At 41.7% G+C, this 27,442-nt stretch overlaps 1 long non-coding RNA gene across 1 annotated transcript; it reads right to left on the reverse strand.

The window, feature by feature from the left end:
• Window positions 1-19,401: 19,401 nt before the first annotated feature.
• Window positions 19,402-22,101, reverse strand: LOC122063654. The gene is made up of 2 exons (XR_006135424.1): window positions 21,823-22,101; window positions 19,402-19,647 (listed from the first exon to the last, which is right to left on the reverse strand). It is a non-coding gene; the product is annotated as an uncharacterized LOC122063654 (long non-coding RNA).
• Between the last annotated feature and the right edge of the window lie 5,341 nt (window positions 22,102-27,442).

Here is a 27,442-nt window from a genome sequence, read left to right on the forward strand (position 1 = left end):
CCTATAGTTTTAAAGTTCTTGTAATTATACCTTTAATTCCTTCAATTCTATTGGTGCCATTCTGTATGGAGACTTCGAGATTGGCATCGTGCCAGGAACAAGCTCTATAGAGAACTCTATCTCTTGATTAGGTGGCAACACAACTAAGTCATCTGGAAATACCTCTGGGAAATCCTAAACAACCTCTATTTTTGATAGAATGTGTTCCCCTGCCTTTGTGTCCACTACATTAGTGAGGTAGCCTTGACATCCTTGTTGAATCAACTGATTGGATTGAAGGGCGGTTATCAATAGTGATGGTGATGCACCTTGTTTCACTCTAGAATATTTGAACTCTGTCTCACCCTTGGGCCTCAAACCCACCTCCTTCTCAAAACAATAAGCACTTGCGTGATAGGTAGCCAACCAATCCATGCCCAAAATCACATCAAAATCCTTGATATTCAGGAGACCAAGTTTGCAACTGATTCTCTACCCTCTATATTTATAATGCAGGACTCACAGACTGTATCAGTCACTAGCACTTCTTTGGATGGAGTGCACACACACAACTGATGGTCCAAGAGTTTGGGTGCAACTTTTACTCTCATAGCTAGAGAGTGTGAGATGAATGAATGTGTGGACCCAGAGTTAAATAATACATGTGCAGGTTGTCCTGATATACATAAGGATCCTGCTAGACACCTTTATGTTTTAGAGATCTATTTACATATAATCTTTACATTCAAAAGAAATAAAAACAAAGAATATTTGAATTTATGTAAGATAGGTGTAGATGAATTAAAAAAAAAAAAAATCATAAATGTACCTGTCACCATAGATAGTGAAGCCTCAACATCCTCTGTGGTCAATGCAAAGACCTTACCCTGAGCCCTAGGTCTTTGCTCCCCCGTGCTCCTTGTGCTCCCCATGCTCCCTGTGCCCCCTGTCAAGCCTGTTGTCCTTGTTGTTCCTGATGCCCTTTGTGGTCCTGGTGACCTCGCTATTGTTGTCCACCCTGTTTACCTTGCGATGTGCAATTCCTAGCCATATGTCCAGCTAACCCACATCGATAACACATTAGATCCAGATAAACATTGACCCCAATGTAGTTTCCCACACTCGGGGCACAATCCTGGAGCCTCTTGGGAATCTCGAGTCCTTTGTTGTCTTTAAGGAGGGGTGGAATTGGGATCATGTGTAGCTCAGGGACGCTTCCCATGAATCTTGTCATTAGAACAAGGGGGAACTCTACTACACTCCTCAAACATTTGGGCTCGTTCAAGTACCTTAGCATAGGTTCCCAAACGTAAGATAGTCACACTGGCTTTGATGTTAGGACACAGACCCCACTCAAATTGTCATGCCTTGAGGTCCTTGGTGTCAACTAAATATGGAGCGAACATGGACAACTCCTTGAATCATCGTGTATACTCAAATAGGGGTTTGGATCCCTAAGACAACTGGAGAAATTCTATTTCCATCTTCTGGTGTAGTCTGATAGGAAAGTACTTCTGGTAGAAAGTCTCAATAAAATGGTCCCATGTCAGTGGTTGTTGGTTTCTCTCAATGGTCTGACGAGCGAATTTCCACCAATATACCACCTCACCCTGCAACATAAAGGTAGCACAGGCCACCTTTTCAGGATCAGTAATGTCTAATAACTCGAATATGTTCTCCACCCCTATATCCATGTCGTAGCATAAAGAGGGTCTGACCCTTCACCTATAAACGTTGGGGGTCCCAACCTCTTGAACTACTCTAATACTCTAACTGTATGTGACCGCTGAACATGGTGGGTACAATGGCTGGTCCCCACTGTTGTAGCCTGCTCGCTTATGGCCTCGACAAGGGCACCAATGGCTCCTATAACCTGATGTTGTGACCATCCAACACCCTCAAGTGGGGGGTGGTACGTCTTGAGCCTGGTGCTGTTGTCACACCCTATTCCATACAGAACTGGACTGATGACCGAGTTAACACCTGTTAACCCAAAACCTGCTAGGATCATCTGATATAGTAACCACAGAACAGTATGCACAAACTCTAAACCAAGAAGATTCTATATATCAGCGAAACTCTTACATGTATTTATTTGTAAATACCCCAATACTCTTGATACCCAAATTGTATTACATAATACTTTTACATGTGGGCCTATAGGCGTAATATATACACAACAAATACAATTTAAACATCTAGAGTACAAAAGGGGTAACATTTCAAAATAATCAAAAAGAGTCTGAGTATGGTATCAATGTTGCTGACCCGCAACACAGCTATCGCACGGGCACTCGGCCTCGTGCCTAAGATCCTTAGGGACCCACCAGTCCTCGACTGAAAACTCCACGGTGGGTCCCAATTTTAACTCTTCAGCTAGAAAACTTGTAAGATCATCTAAAAATGGTGTGCACGTGGGATGAGCTCATTAGCCCAGTAAGTGAAAAGAAAAAACCCACACAAGTATGCACAATATAAATGAATCTATATGCGTGCAGTTCATTTTATTATCTTAGTCCACCTAGACAACAATTCTAAGTCATAAATTATGTGTTACTCACAACCACAGTGTGCGTATGCTCCTAGTACGAGCTGCGAACCCCATCCCACGATAGGCCCATAGGGTTGTCAAAAAAGGCCAGCCGTGGGTACTGAAAAAGAAAATTGCTTTTCCTTAGTGACATTAAAGTAAATTTCTGTTTCTCAGCGAAATGTAAATTGCTATTTCTCAGTGACATCAAATTAAAATGGGCCTTGCCCTGCAGTAAAATAAAAGCAGTATAATTGGCCCTCTTGTTATATCACCAAAGTTGCTGACAGTCCTAATGATCAGTCCAATGTACTTATAACTGCCACCGTTGGTACACAACCTTAGGCTTCTCCCTAGTGATATACCCAACACCTAAACCCCTACTGGGAAGGGTTATAGCATAGGGATATGTCATTTCTAACTGCATGCTCCTATGTGAGAAAGTACGACTGTATAGTGCCACCGCATCCCATACCATGGGCCACCAATACATTTATGTCCAAGCCGACTACAACATCTAGTCTAGCAAGGCATCATATTCAATAATTTAAAGTCATCCATCTCATATCACAAGCAATATTTGGAATTTAACAATAAATATATCAGCATGTCAATTCATAAATGAATTTCATAATACACACGTCAATGCATGTAATGGCACTCGTGGATGACTAATCTACACAATAGTAATATGATGACATGGCTAGTCTACAACCAAAATGACATGATACAATGTCCTCTTCCCACTTACCTAATTGTGTACAAAGATCACCCATGGTACTAGAAAGATCTGGCCTGTAATGACACGAGTTCTTTGAACAACCTATCATAAAAGAGTTGGGTTTAGTATGCTTCACATTAGGGTCATAACCAATGAGGTATGATGATCCTAACATGTTTAAAATCACTAGAGAAGGTTGCGCAACAAATTTGGACCCAATCAAAAATCGAGAAGTCGGATTGGTGGGTCGACTGGTGGGCAAGGCACCCACTAGTCCTTGCTCGCCTGTCAATCCAGGGACACTGCCTGGACTGGTGGGCCAAGAGTGGCAGGCCAGGTTGCCCACTAGTCTTACTTGCCTCTCGAGCCAACAGATCTCCCTGGACCGACAGGCCAAGAGCGACGAGCCAGGTCACCCATCGGTCTTGCTCGCCTGTCGAGCCAGTAGCTCTGCTAGTCAGAATCAGGATTTTTGATGTTCTCTTCCATTCTTCATCCCACCTTGGAGAAAACACCACGGGTCAATTCGACGGTATTTTTCACAAATCTAAGGCTCCAAATCATGATTCCAATGTAGACCTAAGGTCAACCCAAAGTCTTAAGCATTGATCTTACCTCTTTGCTCAAGAATCACCTCAAAACCCCAAATCTTCTCTTTAGCTTAAGAGATCAACAAATACTTCACAAATCTTGCAAGTCTTCCTCTAAATCCTTCATAAATAGTATATAGAACCTTTATTAAACCTTAAATTCACATTCTCAAGAGAGCATAACAAGATTCAAAGAATTACTACCTAAATCGAAAGGTTTCACTTAGGGTTTCATAAGGGTTTAAGGAATATGGACTTTACTCACATCAAATCGTATCTCTCGAGATGAGGATAGTTAGTCTGATGTCAGATTTAAGAGGTCTGACCCTGGCGATGCACAACAATCATCTCCCTTCCCATTTCCTTCTTCCTTCCTCTCTCCTCTTTCTTATTTTTCTCTCTTCTTTACTTTTCTCACCCACCGTTTAAAACACTAAATGAGGTGAAAGAATGGTAATAAATGCTATTTATAGTGGGGTCAAAATATCTAATGACCAGAGTGGTAGGTCACACTAGTGGGTCCGACCCACCTATGACCACCCACAAGTCGGCCAAAACTTAGCCGAGACATTGGAACTTTCAATGGGGCTCGGCCCCTATACGTATTTTACTCTTGGTAATCGATCAACACGGGTACTTGGTATAAAATATGTACCTTTATTATACGTACATGGCCTCGTGATACATACAAGTACACGACTTGGGTACGCAGACTTCATTAGGCACTGACTCCAACTCATTTGGCCAAATCGAGCTCAGATTTACCATTGCCACCATGCTCCATAAAGTACTCGTCGCGGCTCACTCGCGTTCAGGTCCTGCAAGACCAAACCGAACCAACTGGAAAATTAGACCAAGTTTAGAAAGTAGGGTATCACATTTAACCCCCCTTTTTAAAAATTTCATCATCAAAATTGTAGTTCCTTGTTGTCCGAAAAGATGAGGATACTTGGCTTGAATGTCATCTTCTTTTTCCCAAGATGCTTTCTCAAGCGAACGATTGGCCCATTGAACCTTCACAAAGGCAATGGAGCGATTACGAAGAGTCTTTATTTTTCGGTCTAATATTTCAGTGGGCTACTCTTCATAGATTATATTAGCTTCTAAATATTCAGGTTCCACGGGCAGCACATGTGATGGATCATGGATGTACTGCTTCAGCATAGAAACGTGGAATATATTATGAACATTACTGAGAGAAGGTAGAAGAGCCAATATATAAGCTACGGAGCCAACTCGAGTCAAGATTTCAAATGGGCCAATATACCTCGGACTTAGTTTGCCTCTCTTGTGGAATCGATGCATCTCTTTGGTAGGAGAGATTTTGAGGAATACCTTTTCCCCCTCTTGAAATTCAATATCTTTCTTGCGGTTATCTACATAGCTCTTTTGGCGTGATTGGGCTACTCTAATTCTTTCCCGAATGATGTCGACCTTGTCACACGTCATCTGTATTATCTCTGGACCAAGTATCCATCGCTCACCTACTTCATCCCAATATAGGGGCGCTTTACACATTCTGCCATATAATGCCTTATATGAAACCATCCTGATTGTGACTTGATAGCTATTATTACAAGCAAACTCCATAAGAGGTATGTATACTTCCCAACTGCTGCTCATTCCATTGCATAGGCCCTAAGCATGTCTTCCAGCATCTGTATGGCACGTTCTGATTGCCCATCGATCTGTGGATGGAAAGCAGTACTCAGATTCACTTGTGTCACCATAGCTTGCTGGAGACTCTTCCAGAATCTTGATGTGAATCTCGGGTCTCTGTCTGACATGATGCTTACTGGTAATCCATGTAAATGGACTATGTTATCCATATAAAGTTGGGCTAACTTATCCATGGAGTAATTTGTCTTAATTGGGATAAAATGAGCAGTCTTGGTAAGCCTGTCAACTACCACCCAAATTGCATCCATTCCCTTGGGTGTACGGGTAGTTCTATGACAAAATCCATGGTGATCCTGTCACATTTCCACTCCGATACAAGGAGTGGTTGAAGAGTGCCATATGGTTGATTCCTTTCTCCCTTGACCTTCTAACACACAAGACATTTTGCTACATACAAGGCAATAGTGGTGTTCATTGCTGGCCACCAATAGCTTTGTTTAAGATTTTTATACATCTTTGTACTTCTAGGAACTGTGTGCTTCCTTCGTAGTCTTATCCTGTATCTCTATGTCATCAAGCACACATAACCTATCCAAAAATAGTAATGCCCCATCATTGGCTATTGTGAAGTCAGGGTCATTCATTGTTTGCTCTCGAATCTACAACATGATTCTCTGCAGCTCAGGATTCAATGATTGTTTCACTATCACCTCTTGTTTGATGGATGGATGTACCTGTAAGGCTGACAAGGTTATAGTCAATAGCTTAACATCATCTGGATGATGCTCAAGCTCCAATGTTGCTCCTTCATATAGAAGGATTTTATCCATCATTGCCTCTTGTATCAATTGTGGACTGACAGCTAAGTACAAAAGCGATACAGTCTGAGCCTTCCAACTTAGAGCGTCAGCCACCACATCAGCCTTACCCGGGTGATACTGAATATCACAATTGTAGTCCTTCATGAGTTCAAGCCATCTTCTCTGCCTCATATTTAAATCTTGTTGGGTGAAGAAGTACTTAAGGCTTTTGTGATCACTGTATATTTCACACTTCTCCTCATACAAGTAATGATGTTAGATCTTCAAGGAAAAGATGACAACTGCCAATTCTAAATCATGAGTGGGGTAGTTCTTCTCATACTCTTTGAGTTGCTTGGATGCATATGCTACCACCTTGCCGTGTTGCATGAGAATACAACCCAACCCTATCTTGGATGCATCCGTGTAGACTGTCATCCCACCTGTACCATTTGGAATGGTCAATATAGGAGTTGACACTAACCTCTTCTGCAACTGTTGGAAACTATTTTCACACTCTTCTGACCATTCAAGCTTTACACCTTTCCTGGTCAACTTAGTCATAGGTGCTAAAATTCGGGAAAAATTTTCAATAAAGCGCCGGTAGTAGCCTGTTAAGCCCAAGAAGCTTCTAATCTCTGTTACATTTTTGGGTGCTTCCCACTCTATTACAACTTTTACCTTGTCTGGGTCCACTTCAATCCCATTCTCAGGCACCACGTGTCTTAGGAATCCTACTTGCTTGAGCCAAAATTCGCACTTGCTGAATTTGGCATACAATTGCTATTCTCATAATCTCTGTAGTACCATTCTCAGGTGTTTTGCATGTTCATCTTCTGACTTCGAGTAAATCAAGATGTCATCAATGAAAGCAATGACCCACTTATCAAGGACATCATGAAGTACCCGATTCATTAAATCCATGAAATCAGCTAGTGCATTAGTTAACCCGAATGACGGTACTAGGAATTCATAATGACCATATCGAGTTCTAAAAGCTGTCTTTGGTATATCATTGCTCTTTATCTTGAGCTGATAGTATCCTGATCTGAGATCAATCTTTGAAAACATCTTAGCACCTTGCAGTTGGTCAAATAGGTCATCAATGCGTGGCAGTGGATACCGGTTCTTAATGGTTAACTTGTTCAATTCCGGTAATCGATGCACATATGCAGACTACAATTCTTCTTCTTGACAAATAAAACTGGTGCACCCAAGGTGAGACACTTAGGCATATAAACCCCTTTTTCAACAAATCTTGCAACTGTGCCTCTTGCTCTTTTAATTCGTCCAGTGCCATTCTATACAGAGCTTTAGACACTGGGGTAGCTCCAGGAATTAAGTTAATGGCAAACTCCAGCTCCCTGTCAGGCGGTAGTTGGGTTAGATCATCTGGAAAAATATCAGGGAATTCCTTGACCACTTCTAATTCCTCTAATAGAGTAACCTTTGCATCCACATTCAGTACCGATGCACGGTAGCCCTGACATCCATCTTCTAATAATTTCACCGCCTGCAACGCAGAGATGATAGTCTTTCTAGGTTGCCTTGACCCTTTAGCTTGATATACAAGCTCTTCCCCTTTATCATCTAACACTTTAACTTGTTTCTCGACACACATCACATTTGCTCGATGAGCCGACAACCAATCCATGCCCAGAATCAGAGCAAAATTCTGTATGTTGAATTCGATAAGCTGGGCACCTAGTTTCTTTCCATTAATTTCAACTAAACACGGCCCACACACTTCTTTCAAATGTTCCACCTTGACTATTGGTGTGCTAACCACTAACTTGCATTCTAAGGTCTCAGGTGGCACATTAAGCTTCTTAGCAAATCTCTTAGACATAAATGAATGTGAAGCTCCAGAATCGAATAAGACATACACATGTATACCTGATACAGATAAAACACCTAGCATTGCATTGCATTGCATATAAGAATAATAGGTTACACAAATTTTAATCACAAATTTTTTTAATTAAGTACCTGCTACTACTTTAGTACTAGCTTTAGCTTCTTCAGCTATTAGGGCATACATCCTTCCCTGAGGCTGGTTTCCCTGAATCAATGCAGGTCTATGCATAGGGGGCCAAATAGGTGATGCCACTGCTGGATTCCGACAATCCTTGGCAAAGTGCCTGTAGGAATGACAATTATAGCATTGGCTTGGAAATGTCTGAACTAGAGCAGGATCTCTCTGTACTGATCCTAGTGCAATCGGAGGACGAGGGGGTCTCAGAGCCATAGGCACCACCACACTAGTGTTTGGGCGGAATGATGTAGTACTCGGCCCACTAGTAGGTTGGGAAGAAAAACCCGAAGGCCTGTAGGGCTATCTATAGGTGGAACCATAGGAGTATGATTCACGAAAGCTCTTACTCAGGCCACCAGAATCAGCATATGGGTTTTCCCTCTTCCATACTCCTAGTGTAAGGGATGGCTCTCCCTTCTGCTTGTCTTCCATTGTCTTGGCTTTTTATACAATTTGTGCATATTCAGTTAAGTCCAATACCTCCAGCATTGTACCAATGGATGTCTTCAGCCCCTTCAAAAATTTCTAAGATTTTTTCTCAGCCGTCGTCATATGGCGAGGAGAAAAATAAAATAAGCTTTCAAACTATTGTTGATACTCCAGAACAGTTTTGCTTCCTTGAGTTAGTGCCATAAACTCCGCTTCCTTGCGGTCTCTGAAGCTCTTTGGATAGTAATTTGACAAGAACAGACCTTTAAATTGTTCCCAAGTAGGCTCAGGGTGAGTTGCCATCAATATAGGCTTGGAAGCTTTCCACCAAGAATCAGCTTCATTTGTAAGTTGCAACCCCGCATAGATAAGCTTCTGTGCCTCTGTGCACTCTACTATATTAAACACTTTCTCCAACTCTTGGATCCACCGATTCGGTTCCAACGGGTCATTACCCACCTTGGTGAAGATGGGTGGCATGTACTTCTTAAAAGATTTCACCACCCTTGCCGTAGTAGTGGCTGGTGGATGATAAGGTGGATAGTATGGATAGGGTGGAGGCATCATAAATGGCAGAGTGCCATATGGTGGAACCGGAGGGGTACCTCCTGGTTGATCTTGAGGTGTAATCTCAAGCGGTGTTCCTCCAAGTTGTACTCCAACTCCTGACCCCACTGGAGGGTCCTGAGGAGTAACCCCTCTAGGAGGCTGACCCTCTAGAGTAAGGTTCAAATATTGTTGCATAGTAGCTATGAAAGTTTGTTACTACTGATGCAACTGCTATTGAAAAGCCCATTGCAATTGTTGTATGAGTGTCGGCACATCACCAGGAGTGATGACATGTGGGGGAGCTGGGATTTCATTCATGGGTCAGTTACCCATAACATGTTCTGGATCATGATCCACTTGTGGTGGTGGATGTGAGGATTACCCCACGGTTTGCGGACCATGGGAAATGGGTGGTCGACCACGAGAGGTTCCACAGGCACGACCATCGGATCTGGTGTGTACCATGGTGTTCTGTACCTGGATTATTCCAAAATGTAAGCATTGATTGAGTGCCACAACATTTGTATATATATTCACAATCAATGCATTTCATATCACATGATACATTGATACACCACACCACATATCCAAACCTACCCACATTAATTATCAATGCATAGTTTGGTCTCGCAACAATGGTTAACTATGCGGTGAAAACACCCCTATTGGTGTTAAATGGGGGCCCACTAGGCATGGGACATGAAAGGCTTGGACCCAGGCCACTTTGGGCCTTAAAACCCAAACCGATGGGCAAGACCGACGAGCAAGGATGGGCAAGGGCCCATCGGTCTCGTCCGAGACCGATTTAAAAGGGATTTTTAAAACCATTATTTCCCACTTTCTCTTCTTCTTCTTTCCAAACTTGACTAGGATGATTTGGGGGTCCTATCCGAAGATTCAACTCACAATTCTCACTCAGCAAATCAGCATTCCAACCCTTCTTCATCATCTCAAGTACTCAAGTAGGTTCCTTCTCTCCATTTTCTCTTTGAAATGATATTTTTTTCGATACTCTTTTGTTATAGAAACTCATAATCTCATCATATACTTCATTTCTTCCATGGAATATTTGTTTTCTTGACAATGTGATGATCCATTTATGCTTTCTATGATTTTTTGGCCTTGATTGACCGATTTATTGATAGAAATCTCAATTCCTTGCCCTAATTTCTCTGTTTTAGGGTTTCCCTTCTCATTTTTCTTTTTGTTGTCTCAAATTGATGATTCAAATGTTATTTTTCACTCTCATTGCGCACATCCATTTTTAGAGCAGTCATTTTCATTCGTGTGTGTGTGGTTTTTTCTTCTTTTTGATACACATTTACCTCCCTTTATGGTTAAAAATCCTCGGAATTTGGGGTTTTTCTTCATTTCTTTATTTTTCTCTTATGAGTAATGCCACTATGTCCATCCTCTAGCAATGGAATGTGAAATAGTTTGAATAATTTCATTTTAGGGATAGAAATTTCCCTTCATGATTATCTCACTTTTCTCATGTACGACTCCATTATCTTCCATCAAATGTTTAGGGATTTCCATCCCTTTTTCTTTGTTTCAGTTGTAACCATTTATCATCATCATGCTCCTTGTTTCCCATTCAATTGCATTTGGGTATTATGCAAATTTTCACATTCATCCATGTCTTAATCACAAATTTTCATTTCCTTCCAAGTTCATTCCATTAATTTCATTGCATTTTGGTATCTATCCATGCATTTAGAGGTCCTCTCATTCATATCATTGTTCATAGGGTTCATCTCACCTCCCCTTTTTAAAACATTGCTTATCACATTCTTTTTATATTCCCTGTTCATGCCACTTACACATCTCCTTTTGTGTTGTTAGAATGTAGTCCAGGAAAGGCAAGGAGACTGCCTCCTCCTCCAAAAGGAGGAAGACTACTACCTCCCGGGGGAGGAATGCCACCCCTGGTTCTTCATCATGGGCTCGGCCCATAAGGAACCCTTCTTTTGATCCTACGAACTACGACGAGAGTTTGTTCTATAGTACTGAGGCAGCCATTGCTTGGTCTACCTTCTCTACAAGGCTAGTTATGATGGAAAAGATAGTAGTGACTGAGGAATTTGTGGATTATGAGATGTTGGAGAGATTCACGGCCTTGGGTTGGGAACCCATGCTCTACCTCGATAGTCCATAGTACGAGAACCTCATCCAATACTTTTATTGTAACCTGGAGGGTTCCTTTAGGGATGGGTAGTACTCTCTCACCAGTCTGGTGAAGGGAGTAGATATTGTTCTGACAGTGGATTTGTGGGCAGCCATCTTGGGTATATCAGCTGAAGGCGCCTATTTTTATAACCCTCCAAGGATTAAGGCTGTGGGTCTGAGTTTGAGCGTGAAGATGCAAGAGGTCATCTTTGAGACCATATGTGGACATAAGGAGTGTTTATTGTCTAAGACTGCCTATAATAGCCGCTTGAGTTTTCGCACACTTGGCCCTGTTCAATCTCCTTCCTAGAGAAGGTCACAGGAACCAAGTAAGCTTTATGACAGTTTACCTTGCATACTGCATCTCTGTGGCCCTGGAAAGGGGTGCTTCCTGCCTTTGCCTCCTCTATGTTATGATGAAGATGATGAAATACCACACCACTCACCCCAATGACTTTGGCTTTCCTTATGGTAGGTCGCTTACCAAGTTTTTGAGTATTTCTAGGTGGATTTTTCAGGTGAGGAAGGGAAATACCCAGGGGATAAGTTTCCTAAAGAAAATTTGAAGAAGATGGGGTTGCCAGTGCCAATGGGGGAACCATAGGAGGCAGATGAGCATGGGCCGGTGGACATAGAGGGAGAGTACGTGAGTGAGGAGGATGAGGATTATTTCCCTCATCCAGATGAGGAGGAGATTAACGAGGAGGATATCCTCGAGGAGGAGCCCTTAGAGTCTAGGGCAGCTGATCCACATTTTAGAGCTCCACCACTTGTAGGTGGGGCTTTTGATTTTTAGAAGTTGATAGATAGTATTGGTGCCCTAAAGGAAGGGCAAGACAGGATTTTTGAGTGCGTAAAGGAGAGGGTCGACCAAGATTTGGTGGTACAACACCGACTAGGAAGACTAGAGGCCAGTTTCAAGTATTTCACCGAGGACCTAGATAGGGTTTCAATGGAATTACTGCTGACTTCCTCCGTGTGAAGAAAGAAGTCGCCATAACCAATGACAGGTTTGACGTTTACGATCGCCACTTTGAGTGCACCTCACTGCCCACAGGCGGGGAAACCTTCATCGTGGTTGACAATAATGATTGACAGAGTTATAGCATCTTCCTTTACTTCCTTCTTTACTATCCTTCATTATGGTGATTTTGATACCTTGTGGCTGTACATTTTGATACATTTCTATGGTTGGGAACTTGATGGTATTTTTTGGATGTTTATGACTTTTGGGTTATTTTACTTGTTTAATTATCTTGTTGTGGAGCGGTGACAGTGTGTGTCACCCTCCCTTTTTGTGATTATCTTTATGTATGTTGTTTATCAGGTGGCTTGTGTAAATTTTAGAATTTCAATATGGAGCCGTTATGCTACCAAAATTTTCATTAAAATTAAGTTAATGGTTTATGGAATAGACCCATGGAATGCAAGTATTTAGAATTTTCATCTTCTTACATATTTTATTTCTTTAAAGCTTTTGTGTTTACCCAACCCCAAGGTCCTATTATAAGACTCAATGAGATCTAACTTGTATGCTGTGTGTGGGTAGAGCATCACGCTCTGATACCACTGACTGTGACAACCCATTCCATACAGAATCAGACTGGTGACTGAGTTAACACCTATTAACCCAAAACCTACCAGGATCATTTGATACAATAACCACAACACAAGATACACACACACTAAGTCAAGTAAACCCTGTATTTCAGCAAAAGTCTTACATATACATACCTGTAAATACCTTAATCCTCTTAGTACCCAAATTATAATACATAATACATATACATGTGGGCCCGTAGGCATAATATATACACAATAATTATAATTTAAATATCCAGAATACAAAAGGAGTAACCTATTAAGAATAACCAAAAAGAATCCCTGTATGGTATCAGTGTTGCTGACCTGTAACACAACTATCACAAGGGCACTCGGCCCCATGCCCAAGATCTTCAGGGACCCACCAGTCCTCGATTGAAAACTCCACGGTGCGTCTCGGCTCTAGCTCCTCAGCCGGATGACCTGCAAGATCATCTAAAAATGGTATGCACATGGAATGAGCTCACTAGCCCAGTAAGTGAAAAGAAAGACCACACAAGTATGCACAATACAAATGAACCTATATGCATGTAGTTCATTTTATTATCTTAGTCCACCTGGATAACAATTCTAAGTCATAGGTCATGTGCTACTCACAACCATAGTACGCGTATACTCTGGGTACGAGCCGTGAGCCCCATCCAGCGATACGCCCATAGGGTTGACAGAGAAGGCCAGCCATGGGTATCGAAAAAGTAAATTACTATTCCTTAGCGACATTAAAGTAAATTGTTGTTTCTCAGCGACATTAAAGTAAAATAGGTCATGCCATGCATTAAATTAAAAGCAGTACGATTGGCCTTCTTGTTATATCACCAAAGTTATCGACAGTCCTAATGATCAACTGGGCATACTTTTAACCACCACCGTTGGTACATAACCTCAGGCTTCCCCCCTAGTGATATACCCAACAACTAAACCACTGCTGGGAAGGGTTGTAGCACAGAGATAATTTCTAACTGCATGCTCCTATGTGAGATAGTTCAACTGAATAGTGCCTCCATGTCCCACACCACGGGCCACCAATGTATTCGTGTCCAAGTCGTCTACGGCATCTAGTGTAGTAAGGCATCATATTCAATAATTTGAAATCATCCATCTCATATCACAAGTAATATTTGGCATTTAACAATAAAGATATCAACATGTCAAATCATAAATGAATTTCATTATACACACGTCAATGCATGCAATGGCACTTATGGATGACTAATCTACACAATAATAATATAATGACATGGTTAGTCTACAACCAAAATGACATGATGCAATGTTCTCTTCCCACTTACCTAATCATGTACAAAGATCACCCTTGGTACGAGAAAGATCCAGCATACATTGACACGATTTCTTAGAACAACCTATAATAAAAGAGTTGGGTTTAGTATGCTTCACATTAGGGTCATAACCAATGAGGTATGATGATCCTAACATGTTTAAAATCACTAGAGAAGGTTGCCCAATAAATTTGGGCCGAATTGAAAATCGCAGATTGGTGGTCGACCGGCGGGCAAGGCATCCACCAGTCCTTGCTGGCTTGTCGATCTAAGGACACTGCCTGGATCGATGGGCAAAGACTGGTGGGCCAGGTCACGCACTGATCTTGCTTGCCTGTCGAGCCAGTAGCTCTACTTGGACCGACGGGCTAAGAGCGACGGGCCAGGTCACCCACCAATCTTGCTCGCTTGCCGAGCTAGCAGCTCTACTCAGACTAGTGGGTGTTGGATTAGTGGGTCTGACCACTTCTAGGCACCAACCAGTTAGAACCAACATTTTTGATGTTCTCTTCCATTCTTCATCCCACCTTGCCAAAACCACCATGGGTCGATTCGACCATATTTTTCATAAATCTAAGGCTCTAAATCATGATTCCGACCTAGATTTAAGCTCGACCCAAAGTCTTAAGCGTGGATCTTACCTCTTTGCTTGAGAATCATCTCAAAATCCCAAATATTCTCTTAGCTCAAGAGATCAACAAATGCTTCACAAATCTTGCAAGTCTTCTCTAAATCCTTTATAAACAACACATAGAACCTTTATTAAACCTTAGATTCACTTTCTCAAGAGATCATAACAAGATCCAAAGGATTGCTATCCAAATCGAAGGGTTTCACTTAGGGAAGGAATATGGACTTTACTCACCTCAAATCGTAGTTCTCGAGATAAGGATCGTTAATCCGATGTCGGATTCAAGAGGTCTGACCCCGGTGGTGCACTGTGATCATCTCCCTTCCCATTTCCTTCTCCCTTCCTCTCTCCTCTTTCTTCTTTTTCTCTCTCTTCTTTACTTTTCTCACCCACAGTGTAAAATACTAAATGAGGTGAAAGAAAGGTAATAAATGCTATTTATAGTGGGGTCAAAATATCTAATGACCAGAGTGGTAGGTCGCACTGGTGGGTCCGACCCACCTATGACCACCCACCAGTTGGCCAAAACTTAGCCGAGACATTGAAACATTCAATGGGGCTTGGCCTAGACATGTATTTTACTCTTGGTAATGATCAACACACGTACTTGGTATAAAATGAGGGTACATACCTTTATTATGTGTACATGGCCTCGTGGTTCGTATAAGAGCATGACTTGGGTATACGGACTTCACTAGGCACTGACTCTAGCTCATTTGGCTAACGCAAGCTCACAGTCACCCTTGCCACCATCCTCCATAAAATACCCATTGCGGCTTGCTCTGGTTCAGGTCCTGCAAGACCAAACCTAACCAACCGAAAAATTAGACCGGATTTAGAAAGTAGGGTATCACAGCTGTTGAGGTGGAATTGGGGGACCCCCAGCTGGTGCTGATGGATTTGGAATATCCCCTAGGCCAGATTAGGGTTGAGCGTATCCTCCTCTCCTCCTTAGGGCCATCAATACCTTCACAACGAAAGGAAAGGGAAAAAATGTGTCCCAATTACTTATTCAAATTTAGCAGTGTTCATAACTTAGGCATTTACTCTATTGAGAAATCTTATGTCACTTCTTTGGTCCCATAAGGGTGTTAGTATATTATGAAATTTTTTTTATTATATTAAGTTCAGTTCAACTAGCCTTGGAAGATTCGTATAGTGTTAATTGTTTATGCATTTATCTTTACAGTGACTTATGCATTGCTCCCCCTTTTTTTTTTTCCATAAGCCACTAAACATTAGGTTCACAAGTTGTAAAAGCATTGCTCTGATACCATCTGCAATGACCCAAACCCGAGATAGGGCATAGGTACTACCCTTACAGGCGACAATCAAATGACCAAACGAACACAACAGAAAGTGTTCATAAATAGGAAATTAAACTAAAGCCCATAATCCATCAATTGACCATCATACGTTTGGTGGCTACAAATAAAACCTCAATAAGTCTATTATAATTCTTTTTAACGCAACTACTAAAATAAAATAGAACTCGTCTTCTCTTCACATCTATCTATGCTCCACCAACATGTGCTTACTGATCTATAGGGAAAAATGGTGGGTGAACTTGTTAACTCCCATTAGGGAAACCATGTCATACTAGAAAACAAAAACATGCATAGTGATGTGAACATAATATTGGTGTAGTCATGAAATACATAAAATATAGACATACTTCCATTCTAAAATATATAAATACGGATAGAAAATATCTTTATGAATCGTTCATAAATAATTTCACATGATCATTACAAATCACGACAAAGTCATTTATACTCTTAAAATCCTAAGAAAAGTCAATTATCATATGAACTACCCAATGCATCATGATAGTGAAGATACACCGCTGATCAACATGACTGCCTATCCCAAGCCCTTTGATGGGAACCCTGAGCCCTTTGATGGGGTGGACATGTCCTCATTTAGTACTTAAAACTCCTATTGAAAAGGGTGGTAGTCATATAGGGTTCTACTGTTCATTTTTTTTCTTTCATTGCTTTCCCTTTCAGTTCATTTTGTCCTTCCCAAGCCCTTTGATGGGAATTCCGAGCCCTTTGATGGAGTGGATATAGATGGACCTTCAATTTCCCTTCATTCTTTATCATTCAATAAGAGTATTGTCATTCTTTTAAGGCCATTTCATCATTCTTAATATTTTATAAATTCATATATTTCATTCCTTAAAGAAAATCATGAGGCGATGTCATTATACTTATAAATGCATAAAACATAGATGCTAAAACATGAGCTACTGTAAATGATTATGAGATGCATATAAAAAAATATCGTCACATTGATAAAAACACAAGCATATCAAGATATGAAATGCGGTAAAAAGTCAACGATATGACAAAGTTCCACCCACCTGTGCCTCTATTATGATCAGGATCTCGATCGATGTCTCGCTTGTAAGAAGAATTATCTAAAAGAGTATATTCCAACAATTAGGCTTTAATTTGTACCAAATTTACTTCCTCAGTTTACTATTAATGGTCCCTCTAAAATTTACATTTTAATGTTATTTTAATTAAAAACCTTTCTTACTTTTAGTATTGTGTCATTCATTAAAAATTTCAATTTTATTTGATTACTAAAATGACCCTCTAAGTGCTTGTACCCTTAGGGATAGACCTTGTGGGTCCCCCTCCGGTGTTTCTGACACCCATTAACATCCGATTATTTTTGTGTTTAGGATAGAGATGCACACGTACCTCGAGGCCAAAGTTGAATTGAACACTCGGTGGCTATACTTGGAACCCGATTCATTAGAACTTAAACAAGGTGAGGGATGGTTGACTTTTATTTTGAGATTGTTTAATTATTATAGAACTGCTCACATGTGTAGGATTTTTCATATGATATTTAAATTGCTTAAATGACGATGATGTTCTATAACATGTTATATTTTGATGGAAAGGGTATGAGATGTATGTTGTGAGGCGGAATTTGGTGTGGCCGAGGTGGTACTGTTACTGTGATTGTCGTATGTTTTTTGAATTCATGCATTGATTGTGTGCATTAGAATTAGTTGTAGTCACGGATTACACTTTGTGGCCGATGTGTTCCCAGTATCGTGTACTCTGAGACTGCATTTGGAAATGGATACACTTTGTGGCCGATGGAAATCCTGGTGTTGCATAGTCCACACTCTATTGCGTAGTCCACACTTTACATGCTAGATAGGTATATAGTTGTGGGTTACACCTTATGGCCGATGTGCTCCCAGTATTGTGTACCTCGGGACTATACTTGGAATGGACGCGCTTCTCGTGGCCGATGATGATACTGGTGTTGCGTGGTCCATACTAATTGTATCATTATGAAAGGCATGTAGGATATTGTGGTTAGGTGACCTCTCCAATGCTATGTCCCCTTGCCAACAGGGGGTAAGGTGTTGGATAACCCAATGGTGGTATGTTCGATGAACCTTCCTAGAATGCCACACCCTCGGTATGATGTGATTGTTACCGGAGGTAGGAATTTGTCTGGCGTGGCCGATGGTGATGTCGGTGCCGTGACTGTTAGGAGGGGGTCATCAGGGGTTTGCTAGGTGATCGATGGTCTCATCTCGGGCTCGGCAGACTTCTAATCACAACTAGGGTTTGTATCCCTGTGCAGTTGATGGCGGTTCTGAGACCATGGATATAGCCTAATGTGCCATAGTAGCATTTACTAGACTTAGTTGTATTGTTAGGTTATTAATAATCAAATAGACTGTATCATTTGCATCATGGACTATGTGTTTAATTTTTGTATTCATGTCATCATGAAATATTATATATATGAATGTTTGTGCTTGATTGTGCATGAACCCCACTCCTCACTGAGCAAGTTGGAAGCAAACTCCATGTATATGCCCCCTTTTAGATGATGATGTAGGTACTGTCATGCCTATGGCTTGTGAATCCCTATCCTCCGGACCCGAGTACAGAGTGAGCAACTGGTGGATACCAGAAGCAGGAGAGCAAGACCAGGATTATGCTTACGACTTCTGTGCATATGTAGCACCATGAGATGCTTGGCTTTTTTTTTGTTATTTTGATATAGAATTGTGAATGGTATATTTTTGGACTTATTATTTATAAGTCATGGATAACTATAATGGAATAACTTGGTTATGTATATATATGATATCACTAGATGTTCCTCATTTTAATTATGATTCCACTATTATACTCTGATTCCGCTGCTATTGGTTGGTTTGTATTGTGAGATTGTTAATGTTAAGGTACTGCTATCAGAGATCCTAATAGGTTTGTAAGATGGGTATGCGTCTTATTCACATCACTGGTATTCCTAATGGTAAGTTGGGTCTCCTAAAATTGGGGTGTGACACCACCTATAACATATCACACCCTGCCCTCCATATGGCATAGGAATGAGGCACTGGAATTACCAATCCAGTCAGCCAACCAACATCCAGGATCCGAATGCAGGTAATAACCAAACCCAGAACTAACTCAACTGTAAAATCAGAGTATATGTAAAATTCCATAAAGGTCATGATATACATGTGGTGATCAGCTACAATGATAACTTTATAATATTTCAGGCCCATTTAGTACGTCCACAGGTTACAACAAAATTCATAATACCACTTACACTTAATTTACAATATAAAACACAAAGTATCAAAGTCCTTGTCTATAATCACTCCCTGTCCATGACTTCATCTACAACCAATCTCCTAATCTTCTTTGCTTCAACTTCAAAACCTATGGAGGATTGAGGATTAGGGGGTCAGCATGGGTATGCGCAGCGAGGGGTGGGGCCATACAAGCACACAAGCATGCAGAAATTATAATAAGACTTAAACTAAGCATTTCATTTCATGTCTACAATCAGATAAGCATACAAGAATCATAATCATAAATAATCTCAACATATTGCATCATATATCTATATCACCATCCCATCTAACTTATAGCATCTCAAATTACATATCATCAACTCATTTATCACACCACATTTCCAATTCATAACAATCAACTCATAATGCAGTACGGTTCATTTATCAATCTAATTCCCATTCTAATTACTAAGTCTCATCCTATGGGTTAAGTGCTATAGGCAACGTAGGTGTCATTTCCTACCTTGTACGTTGGGCCTTTAGGAATACAAGCTCGTTGCAGACATGAGCCAGCTAGTCATGCTCAGAGCCTCGATCCCCCGGCTAATCCCTAAATAGTAACCCCGACACCATGGTCCCAGTCAGAGCCTTGGTCCCCCATGTGTTCGATAGCCATGCATATGCTACACCATACCATGTTGTGCCCTCTCAGAATATAGTATGTTGTATCCGGGCGTCGTAGTCCTACACGACAAACCACCGAGTGGAATTAGCCAATACTTGACCCCCTATTAGCAAGGGGTTATAGCACTGGGGTTGTGTGCCTAACCATATGCAAACTATATGCAAGAGTCATCCAATATGTATTTGAGACTATATTTGTAAGACTGACCTCTGAGCCCATGGTACTTGAAACTCACCTCAGCCACACCGTGCCACAGACCGTTAATATTACATCTACTTCCCCAAATACACACACATGTGGTTCTAGTAGTAAGACTAACCTCTGAGCCCATGGTACCGGAAACACACCTCGGCCACACCTTACCATAGACTGTCAATATTACACCTAACATCACTCAACAAATCAAACCATACATTCATAAATCCCAATAGCACATGCTTCAACATCAGATTTTCATACACTTTCATCCAACACATATGCATTACCACAGTAAATTCGGCAAAAAAATATGGAACTATAAGCAAGCACAACAAATTATAATAAATACAGCAAAGCACCCAAAACACATCAAAACATAGAAGACCCCTGAAATCCATCATCAATGTCCTAGCTTCTCGGATCCTCAACGAATGTGATCATAACATTCCTAATCAACAAAGTACACGCACATATGCGTTAATTATTAATGGAATTATTCGTAAAATAATTCTCCCTAAACTTACTAGAGTCTGTGTTCAGGTTCGACCATAACTGAATTCTCCCTATTCAGTTAAGTGTGTGTCCATCTAACCCATACAACCATTTGCTCATCTTTGGGTTATTGGGCTGATCCTAAAAGTTCCCAACTTCTATCCAACTGCTTGGATATGCTTAGATGGTTTTTACCCACCCAAATTACTTGCATTGGTGTAATAGAGGTAAATTGGTCATTTTCCTCCTATTTTTTCTCTCTCTTCTTTGCTACCCTTTCCTTCTCTTTGACCAAGTCAAAATTCATGGTTATAACTTGTTCTTAATATTTAAATTAATTTGGAACACTTTTGGTAAGGTTTGATCAATAACAAACCAAAGAACTGAAAAATTCCAGTCTGTCAGGCTCTTACAGGTAGGCCTGTCAGGCCTGGAACTCTCCAGCCGGTTGGACTGGAAGAATAGGTTTTTCTGCAGTTCTGCAGACCTATTTTGATGACAGATTTATTTTAGTAATTATACTTCTTAAAACAGGTTTATACTACTTAATTACATCAATAAAACTCTTTTTCCTACTCAATTTAAATTTCCATGCTTCATATCAACTTCAAATTCCTTACTTGAATCTCGATTTTGCTTCTCAGAGAAGAACAGTTGAGGTATTTTCTATCCCAGGTGAATTTAACACCTTGCATGAGTGTTTCTCGCTTGCAATTTCATCTTAACTTACTTAATTTGGAAAAACCCCATGGATTTGGGTTTCTTAGAACAAATCCTAAGCCAAATCGGGTTTTGATTGGGTCCAAATCTAGGAAATCCAACTGTGGAGAGCTATTCTAACTTCCACAACAATTTCCCCCCCTTAGATTTCATATTTACCATGTCCCTATACCAATCAATTGTTACCCTAGCTGAAATTTACAAGTTAGAGCTCAGATTTCTTACCTTTTGTACTCTCTTGTTGCAGTTGCATGCAGCTCAATCAGCCATCCTTTTCTCCAATTCTTCAGCCGAACAAGACTAAGGCAGCACCTTCTTGAAGTGGAGAGTACATAACACTTGCATGCACTCTCATTCAGCTGCATCCATGGCTGAACAGTAGCAGCCGAAGTAGTGTACAGTAGCATGAAGGCTGCTGCACAACTCCTTTCTCTCTTCTTCTTCTTCTTTCTCCTTCTTTTCCTTTCTTGTTTCTCATTTTCCTCTCCTTCTCCTCCCCTCCCATTTTGTTTTCTGTTCATAGTTATGAGCAAAGAGGAAGTAACACTCTTTCTTCTCCTTTTATAGGCTAATGGGTTAGGGTGTGTTTGGTTGGGTAGTTTTCATAAAGATCCCATTTTTCCTCCTAATCATTTAAAATTTAATTACTTAAAATAGAAAATAAATTTTGATATAATCCCACTTACACAAGTACTTCCAAACACTTCCCTACTCATGGTAAAAAGTGGGTGAAAAACCCCTTTCAATCGGTGGGGCCCACAGAGGAAAATTGTAAATTCTGGGCATTCTGTCCCCACGACAGGCAGGCCTGTTGGCCAGAACCTTCTCCAACCTGTTGTTGTCCATTTTCTACCCAAAGTTTACCCACCTTATGTGAGACCCTTTTTATCTGTATGGGCACTCCCAAGCCCCTTCAAAACCTTCATTTAAATTTCAAATTCATTTTCTCTCACCTACTCCAGTAATTTATCATTTCTTTCCACCAAATACCCTTCTTCATAAAATTCCATCTTTAGGACTGGGGGTTATGAAATTAGGGTCTTACAGTAATACCTGTACTACTTGGGCCAAACCAGCTGGCCTGTTCTGCCTGGCAGGACAGTTGCTATTGATAGAAATTTTTTGCCTTCTCTTAGGAAAAATTCTGACGGGCAGACTTCTCTAGTCTGGGGCTTCCAAATCTTTCCTACAAAATCTTATAAACATGTTGGGTGTGGGTAGGGGATCAAATTGACCAATTGCAATCCATTTCACCTAAACCTTAATGCAAGTGAATTGTGCCCAGTAAGGTTCTTGGGAATCAACTGGGATTCCTATCCACTGAGCAGACAGAGACCTGTCTTACCAAAGTTTTCACTCCTACATATTTATTTAGGTATATTAAAATGTATGGAACTCCTAATAGTTCCAAGTTGGGTTTCCAATAATGGGCACAAGGCCGATTGGGTTCTAATTTCCCAAATTTCCAATCTGGGTGACCCAGCTATGACCTCTGCTCCTTCTTAGACAAAATCAAGGTTATGTGAGACTTAACCCCACCTCCAATTACTATCAATTTATCCAGTTGGTAAAAGCCCTATGACCTAGGGTTTTTGGGACAACCCTACAACCAATTGGGTCCCAATTTAGGTCTCAAAATTGGGGCTTTTGCTGTGGGGAGCTGAAATGAGTTCCCACAGCCAATTCCCCATTGCCAATTCAACCCTATGCTATTCCTACCCTACTAGCCAAATTCTACCTCTACTGAATTCGTTGGGTAGTTCAGGGTAGATTACCACTTTTGGTCAATTGTGCAGCTCACTAGAATCTCCCCAGTTGTGGTAAGGTCATTGGCAGTCCTCCAATTTCTCTAGCAAGTAGACAAGGGCAACAACAACATCTGGGCTCTATACAGCCTGGCAACAACTAGACAGTAGTAGGGCAGCAACCCTTCCTCTTCTTCTTCCTTCATCTCCTTCTTTCTTCTTGTTCTTTCCTTCTCTATTTCCACCGAATGGTTATAGTGTAGTGAATAGTATAATGAATGAACAGCAGATGCTTCCAATACTTAAATACTCATCCAAAACAGACCCTAAGAACCCTTAAATTAACCCAATTAATTTACCACTTTAACATTTACTAACTTAATGTAGACTCCATTGCCACTAAAGTGAATAATGGATTACAATCCTATGATAGACCTTCACACATGGTACAACAGTGCAGAGTCATGCTGTAAAGGATGGGGCCCACAGAGGAAAAACCTAATTTCCTGCATTCTGCCACCCAAATCGGCTAGCCGGTTTGTACCTAAGTGGCCTGTCGGATCTCCCATCTATGATCTATCAGTTATCCTTCTTCTTAGGCTTACAAGTCTAATTAATGTGGGACTGGTCCCACCGCTCTTCTGACCACTTTACTCCTTCCCTAGGCCTGTGGGTCAACCCACTTCTTGCTTGCTTCTGTACATCATGGTTTCACAACAGAGCAGCCCTCTTCCTAATGTTAGCTGGGTTATACCCTTGGGCTCAACTGCTTCAAATTTTAGGGTGTTATAGCATGCTAATTTGGGTATAGTCCATAGCCTCTCTCATCAATGGTTCCCCCATGGAAGAAGAAGGCTGAAATGAACTAATACTACAGAAAGAGGGTGGAGCTGGAAAGGTACAGGAATGGGAAGGAATGTGTTGGTGCACACTCTGGCAGCGCACCTCGAGGCAGGGAGGTAGTGTCCTGAGTAGTATCCATAGGCACTTGACCAGTCTGAGTAATCTCCTCCAAGGGCACAGAACCATATGCTACCCTGATGTCCATATGTGGAAGCTGCTCCTCAAACTCATCCTTCTCATCTAATTCAATATCTAGCCCCATACACTGGTCATCTCCATCCATAGGCTCTAGTGGTGGATCAACTGCTGGTATGTCATCATCATTGCCTGCTTGTTGATCTAGATGCATCTTGATAGTTCAGTGAACACGTTGCCGGCGGCGATAGGCACCAATAAAAATGCAAAGGCTAATTCGAGGTTAGCCACCTCCAAGAGAAGAGAGAACGAAGAAGAGCTGTATTATGCATGCCCCCTACACCCGATACCCTACTGTTTATATATAGCCAAATGGTTGTTACAGCCGTATCAAAATGGGATCTCGTTTCAATAGAATTGCAGAAATCACATGCTGTGGTCCCCTATACGTAATTCTTCAGGACCGTTGGGTGTCTCCTTTGTTGTTGAGAGCGTCGTGCTTTTGTTGTTGCCCGAGTTGATGGTGCCACGTCCCCAGCTGACGCGTCGAATGGCTCCTTCTCCATTTGAATCGTATCATCACCCACCCCTTCTTGATGAACCTTGTCCTCAAGGTTCAGGTATGGAAACTTTTGCTGCAGTGCCTTCGTGTCTTCCAAGGATGACTCTTTAAGGGGGAGGTCACTCCATTGTATTAGGACTTGGTTCACTATGTGACCTTGTCTTAATATAGATCGTGAGTCCAGTATAGCTGTGGGTACTGGAGTTGCGTCCTCTTCAGTAGTGTGTAGAGGCCAAGTAGTGATTTGAGCTGAGTGATCCCCAATATATTTTTTTAATAATGATACGTGGAAGATTGGGTGAAGGCGAGATGCTGCCGGGAGCTCCAGTTTATAGGCGACCTTGCCAATTCGTTTAAGAACTGGGAATGGCCCGAAGAAACGTCTACCCAGTTTCGGGTGGTTGCGTTGAGCAACCGAATGTTGGCGATATGGTTGGAGTTTCACGTAGACCCGATCTCCTGGTTCGAACTCTCTTTCCATGCGAGATTTATCGGCCTGTGTTTTCATGCGAGCTTGGGCACGGGAGAGGTTTAGCTTCAGGTTTTGGAGTACCTCGTCTCTGCTCTGTAACTCCTGGTCCACTGCTGCGATTGGGGGTGTCTCTGGGATGTATCTGGACAGAGTTGGAGGTGATCGTCCATATAACGCTTGAAACGGACTCATTCCCGCTGCTGTATGGTGAGCGGTATTGTACCAATACTCTACCCAATGCAAGTAATTTGCCCACCGGGTGGGTTCATCAAACACGAAACTTCTTAAGTACATCTCAAGACATCGGTTTAAGACTTCGGTTTGGTCATCCGACTGGGGGTGGTAGGCGCTGCTCATGGAGAGGGTCATTCCTTGAAGTTGGAAGAGATCATACCAAAATTTGCTGATAAAGAGTGGGTCGCGGTCACTCACTATGGATCGAGGAAGGCCGTGGAGTCTAATAATTTCTGAGGCAAATGTCTTTACGACCTTGTAACTAGTGAAATGGCTTGCAAGGGCACAAAAATGTGCGTACTTGGTTAGTCTATCGACTACGACCAAAATCGCTGTTTTCCCCTTCGAGCTGGGCAACCCAGTAATGAAATCCATTGAGACGTCTTCCCACACCTTACTGGGAATTAGGAGGGGTTGTAGAAGACCTGCCAGAGAGGTGGTAAGGTATTTGGTCTGTTGACAGATAGCGCACGACGCCACAAATTGTTTGATGTACGTTCTCATCCCTTTCCAATATAGATTGGATGTGACCCTATTATAAGTGCGCAAAAAGCCCGCATGCCCACCTACTGGAGATGAGTGAAATTCATAAAGGAATTTCTCCCTTAATGGAGAGTTAGATGCCAACACTAACCTCTGTTGATAATATAACAAATCATTGTGCATATAGTAGCCCTTGTATCGGTCCGGGTCCGAAGCTAATCCCATGCAAATAGCTTGGAGCTCAACATTGGTAGCCACCTCATCTCGTAGCTTTTCTAGGAAATCCAAAATGGGTCCAGAGAAGGAAAACAATATTGTTGATTCTGCAGCGACGTGAGACAAGGCATCGGCTGCGGAATTGTCTTTGCCCGGGCGGTACACGATCTCAAACACAAACCCAAGAAGCCGAGAGAGCCAATGTTGTTGTTCTGGCGTTTGGATAGTTTGGTTGGTGAGACCTTTTAAACTTTTTTGATCAGTCATAATGGGAAATTTCCACCCAAGAAGGTACTGTCGCCAACGAAAAATGGACTGGGTAATGGCATACATTTCTCGTACGTAAGTGGAGGCGACCTGCATTTTGGGAGAGAGCTTTTTGCTAAAATAAGCCACTGGATGTCCTTGCTGTGACAGTATGGCCCCAATGCCTACCCCTGAGGCGTCCGCTTCTACTATGAAGGGCAAGGAGAAATTTGGTAAGGATAACACTGGGGCGGTGGTCATAGCCCATTGTAATTCCCGAAAGGCTACCTGGGCAGCGGTTGTCCATGAGAAGGCCCCCTTCTTCAATAAATCGGTTAAGGGTCCTACTACATGGGCGTATCGATGCACGAACCGTCTGTAGTACCCCGTGAGGCCCAAAAATCCTCTCAACTGTCGCAATGATTTGGGGATCGGCCACTCCAACATTGCTGAAATTTTATTCGGGTCCATGGCGACTCCTTGAGCGGAAACGATATGGCCCAAGTACTCTATAGAGCGTAGGCCGAACGCACACTTAGACCTTTTAGCATAGAGATCATGCACCTGTAATGCTTCTAAAACCGTCCTTAGATGTGTTATGTGGGCCTCCCATGTTGGGCTATAAATCAGTAGATCGTTGAAGAATACGAGCACAAAGCAGCGTAGGTAGGGGCAGAATATAGAGTTCATTGTGGCTTGGAAAGTTGAGGGTGCATTGGTGAGGCCAAAGGGCATCACAAGGAACTTATAATGACCATCATGTGTGCGGAATGCCATTTTGTGTACATCCTCGACTCGTACTCGTATCTGGTGATAACCCGAACGGAGATCCAATTTAGAGAAATAATTGGCCCCATGTAATTCATCTAATAGCTCGTCAACCGTGGGAATGGGGAAACGGTCTCTTAT

This window comes from Macadamia integrifolia, unplaced genomic scaffold (assembly GCF_013358625.1).
Source record: "Macadamia integrifolia cultivar HAES 741 unplaced genomic scaffold, SCU_Mint_v3 scaffold1409, whole genome shotgun sequence".
Lineage (NCBI taxonomy): Eukaryota > Viridiplantae > Streptophyta > Magnoliopsida > Proteales > Proteaceae > Macadamia > Macadamia integrifolia.